The 5,471-nt window shown below is 29.7% G+C and overlaps 1 long non-coding RNA gene across 2 annotated transcripts; it reads right to left on the bottom strand.

Annotated features, from left to right (window-relative positions):
• Positions 1 to 639: 639 nt before the first annotated feature.
• LOC133804395 (uncharacterized) lies at positions 640 to 3,733 on the bottom strand. 2 transcript variants are annotated; one of them, XR_009878454.1, is made up of 3 exons: positions 3,461 to 3,733; positions 3,311 to 3,385; positions 640 to 941 (listed from the first exon to the last, which is right to left on the bottom strand). It is a non-coding gene; the product is annotated as an uncharacterized LOC133804395 (long non-coding RNA). The 2 variants fall into 2 exon arrangements; XR_009878453.1 differs by having other exon boundaries at positions 3,311 to 3,733.
• Positions 3,734 to 5,471: the final 1,738 nt, after the last annotated feature.

Here is a 5,471-nt window from a genome sequence, read left to right as displayed (position 1 = left end):
TTATTTCCTAATTTATGTAACCCTTCTTGAGCCTATAAACACACAAGAAATATCTCAAGGAAGGGGATCGATCTTTTTTCTCTTTTACAGAATTGTATTACTATTATCCATCGTTTGTATTGTTTTCTTCTTCTAAGGTCTGTGAAACTCAGGAACCCTATTTCTTTGATCACACCTTTGGAGCTCAATACTAATAATAGTATCAAGTGGACGTAGGTTATTACCAATCACTAGGGCCAATCCACTATAATTCTCTGTGTCATTTATTTTCCATTAGATTATTTTCTCAAGCTCTATATTATTTTCTGTTGTTTTCTAGACTCCGTGTCGTTGACCAAAACTAGGGTCAACAGTTATATTATTATTTGAAAATATTTTTGAATATGTAATATGCGTGATTGATTCCACATATGCATTTGGGAAAGCATGCCCCCAAATTCACGACAACTATGTAAATATTTTGAAACTGAACATCTTTCTATTGACAATGATGATAGTGAAAATAATACGGTGGATCTTATAGCCAAATGGATGATGACTTTGGATAGACGATGTCAAATATATTTCATTCCTTGGATTGTTAAGTTATGTAAAACGCCGTAATCTAGTACTTGTAAAATTTTTACATGCTCACAAACTTATAAAAGAAAGCCATTTATTATATGAAAAATCCCAGTGGGGCCTTGCTAAAACATGCAAGTTGTGCCCAATAGTTTAAAAGGAAAATAATAATTTTCATACAGCGTTTTTTAAAATAATTAAAGTTCAAGTCCCACTGATAAGTTCTGGAACGTTAAAAAATAAACATAATATTATTCTTTAGAAAATTTTGCATTAAACTAATCGTTTTCTCATCCATTGGATGCCCCCACACCATACACACCCTGACGTTGGAACTCCCCACATCACCATGGGTACCACAGAGAAATACTATTTGCTACCTGGAAGGGAAGGTAAGGGGGTTAGCTAAAAACCAAGTAAGGAAGTACAAATAACACACAAGTATACACAAAATCATATTCATATTCATACATCGTTATACAATCATAAACATAATTATCATAACAATCATCATCATAAACATAATCATCAAAACATATTCATCATAAACATAATCATCATAAACATCATCATCATATCTTTGTGAACACGACCCGCTAACTTGTCCATGTCACATCTTGAGGTAAATAGGATCTCTGGTCCTTGAATATAACCTCGACGCATCCGCCCTATGAGTTACGTATTTATATCCTTAGTGACTCGGGTTATGTCTTCACACCCTTAGTAACTCTTTTGTTGTGTCACGTTCATCACGCTAACAACCATTACATATCATACAACATACAGAAATACATTCAATTCAGTAATATCCACACAAAATATCATTTCATCATTCATATCGCAAAATGTATCATCATACATAACATTCTTATTCATACAAGCCAATCTTTATTCATATAAGCCAATCTTACCATTCACAACATAAATGATCAAAATTTCTATCTAACTTCCTTACCTCAGGTCCAAGCAAAACAAAACTGACAAACTTCACAACGAGCATATACCATAATCAAATAACATCCTTTAGCATCACATAAGGCCTTCTTGTGCCCAACTCATATACCCCATGTGTGCATGGGCCATGCACACATGGTGAAAACTACACATGTTTTCCAGTAATGCATATTTATACATAAAATCACCAAGAATAAGACAAATTACACCTACGTTACATGCATGGTTTTTAAATAAAAATCATATGGTTGAATATTAGACACTTTTTTAACGTAAAAGTAAAATTGCATGCGACATGCATACGTGGGAACATTCTTAAAAAGTGGCGTTAAAAACGATAATTCCTACGCGCTTATTTTTGTTATCTTAAAAATAATGATTTAGTAACATACTTTCATTACTATTATTTATCTCTTTAAAATTACTAAGTTGATTAAACCTCTAATACATTATTTTTATTTCTTAAAAATAATTTATTTAGCCATTTAAAAATATAATAATTCTGTTTATTATTGTTAAATTACATAGAAATAATAAAGGCTAGAAATTATTTAAGATACTTATAATTAGCATGTTTCCTTAGAAAATAACAATTTAATTCAAATTAATAAAATTACAAATTTGGTGTGAGAAAAATATAATTTTTAGGTGTGAGAAAAATACATTTTATTTATAATATTTTAAGAATTAATTTAAAGTAAAAATAAATCATAGGTGATAACCCAATAATTATTTTTAAATTATTAAACTAAACTTTCAGCCACCATTAAATATATTTAAAAATCGCAAGTGAATTAATCTCAACATTTTTCTTAATTATGATAAAGAAAAATCATATCTATTATTATGAACACTCATAGTTACACTTAAAATTCAATTTTTGATATTGACATAACTTAGGGTTATATTATTTCACAAACACACAAATTTCATTTCATTTAAAAAAAAAAAAAACTTTCCAATATTTTACCAAAAATTCCAGCAACCATACACACTCTCAAAAATCATCATATTGAATTTAAAATCTCATATTTTCATAAAAATATATAAAAAATCTGTAAGTATTTATTTCAGTAAAAATGTCATTTTAATGTATATTAAAGTTCCATTTAATTTCTTAAAAACATCATAGCACTTGCAAAATTATTTAATCATTCAAAAATATTATTCTCATCATATTTGACACCATTTATACACAAAATCAGCAAGTACTTCAAATCATGAAATTCATCAATTTCATCACGCCTCACAAAATTCACACATTAATCATGGATGTTTAATTAAAAAAATTTAAACACAAACCCTAGCATGTTTCTATCATTCAAGTAATCCGAAAGAAAACAAAACTAACATATACCCATTTAAAATCTTACAAACACCCCATCATGTTTCTAGGATTACAATTGACATTAAAACGTACAAGGAAAACAAACACGCTTTGAACACCACCCCTAGGCCGAAACCCTTATAGCCCAAAATGATCAAATCTTTTAATGTTTAAAAAAATAAAAACACCCATCATCATATTTAATAGATCACAAATTAACACCCTTGCGTGCTTACACATATAATCTTTAAGCCAAACCATACCTATTATCAAATCATGGGAAAAACCTTAGGCAACATATCATCAACACTGCCATGCTTATGATTTTTAACATCAAAACAAATATTCATAATAAGAGATTTACATAACACCATAAATCAATAATCAATTCAATACACACATACTGTGAGTATACATATAAAAATGTTACAACAATAAGAACCAAATCAAGAATAGAGGTTTCATTACCTCCTTTGATAGAAATCAAGGAACCCAACAATAGTTATGGTCACCATTTTGTTTGCTAGCCTCCAACACCTTATTCTTACCACCAAAACATTAGACCAAACAACCAAAAATCTCACATAGATCAATATTAAGAAATCAAAACACCCTTACCATCTTGTTGACCGAAACCCTAACAACAATCCCTATGCTCTTATGAGATTAGAACCTAGCACCACCAAGGACTTCAATTCAACTAGAACCAAGAAGAAGGGAAAAAGAAAATCACAATCCAAACCCATACCTTAGAGACCACGAGCCTTTCTTTCTCCTCTTCTTCTTCCTTCACATTTTCTCCTTTCTTTTTCCTCCTTCTCTCTAGAAAATGGCAGCCTCTCTCTCCCTTTCTCTCTCTAGCTCGCCCAGTCTCTCTCTCCTTCTCTCTAGGACAACGGCACCAAATGAGAATAATGCTCTCTTCCTTTTTCCTGCCCTCTTTATTCTAATCTACACATAATAGCCTAAGGAAAATAATTGGCAAGTTTCCTAATTATGCCTATTTTCTCTTAATTTGATTTATTTGATTGAAGATAAAATATATATATAAATGGGACAACTCAATTCCCTCATTTCCCTCTTGCTGTCCACTCTTGTTGCCCTTTCTCTCATTTATTTTTTTAAATAAATAATTCTAATAAAAGGAAACTAAAGTGTGTAGAAAATTCTACACATGTGCACCATGCAACAATGCACATGCACACGCTTAATAACTAGGGTGCATTACTACCTACCATGCACTTTAGTGCATTCAACCAAAACTCAATTATTCACATTTTTAAAATAAATAAATAAATACACAATTAACAAAAAAAAATTCACTAAATACTACCAAACAATTCTAACAATTAATTAAAATAAAATAATTCACAACACTTAACAATTTAATAAAACAAAACACAAAATTTAATAACTAAAATTTTTTTTGGTGTGCTACAAGTTAGAACGAACTACCAAAAACATTATCCCTACTATCTTTCTCTTTTGATCATATAATAATTATAATATATTATTATTTTAGCTGACATTGAATGTTGGTGCTTGTGATGATGCCGGGGCTACCATAATTCTAAACCTATTGAATAATCATAAAACTCTGCCAATAATAAATGAGGTTATGGAAATGTAAGTTTTTTGATTTTAATATAATCAGTGTTAATTTTTTTAGTTGAGAGTATATATAATATGTAGATAATTAATTTTAATTTAGTAGAGCATACGCACAATGTTGGAGAAATGAATACATTGGAGAATTTAGAATACTAATAAAAGGTTTTTGTTCAAGACAGCCCGAAAGTCATGAATGTAGTTTTTATGTATTAAGATATATTTATTATCTTGTAAATGCATCAAATCCGATAGAAGTTATCAAGAAGAAAATATATTATATTTCATATTATTTTTTTTTGTTTAAGAAAAACTATATATAATACTTTGTCATCTAATCTATATTTACTTGTCAATTTTATAGTAGTTTGACAAAAATGAATTGAATGTCAATGACGATCTACTCCCACTGCAAAGCGATTGGTTATCAAGATTAATGTTATTTATTTATGAAATCTAATTTTTCTTATGTGTAACTTACTAACTTGACTTATATGTTAAATGATTTTTTTAAACATTTCTCTGTGGTCGAATACACTACGGTTCCCATTAAGGAAAAAAACATAGTGTATTAAGGAAAAAAAACTGAAGAAAAGTCTATTTTATAGTAGTGTTGATATAAGAGCATCCACAATGGGAGTAACTTTATTAGTGTCTTAAGTGGCCCCATTATAATTTTTTTTTTATAAATTTAACCACAAAAAAAAAAGAATTTTAAAAAAAAAAAATATGAAAGCAACGTTGCCTCTGCTCGGTAACATTGCCTATTTTCTTCTAATAAAACCTCCTTCACCTCATCCACCTACCCCACCACCGGGGAAGCTACTCTCCAAGCAACTCCCATTCGAGTTGCTCTAAGGTGAATGTGTAAAAAATGGCCGAATGGACGAAATATCATATCGTAATGAAATATATAATGTGGGATCTGATGGTCCAGAGAGTACAATTTGTATCATTTGCAATATTCTTGTTGCCTTAAATGGGAATTGCAGAAGAATAATAACCCATTGACGTTGATCTC

This window comes from Humulus lupulus, chromosome X (genome assembly GCF_963169125.1).
Source record: "Humulus lupulus chromosome X, drHumLupu1.1, whole genome shotgun sequence".
Taxonomy (NCBI): domain Eukaryota; kingdom Viridiplantae; phylum Streptophyta; class Magnoliopsida; order Rosales; family Cannabaceae; genus Humulus; species Humulus lupulus.
The sequence above is the reverse complement of the archived record's forward strand: the minus strand, read 5'-3'. Positions and strand labels throughout refer to the sequence as shown.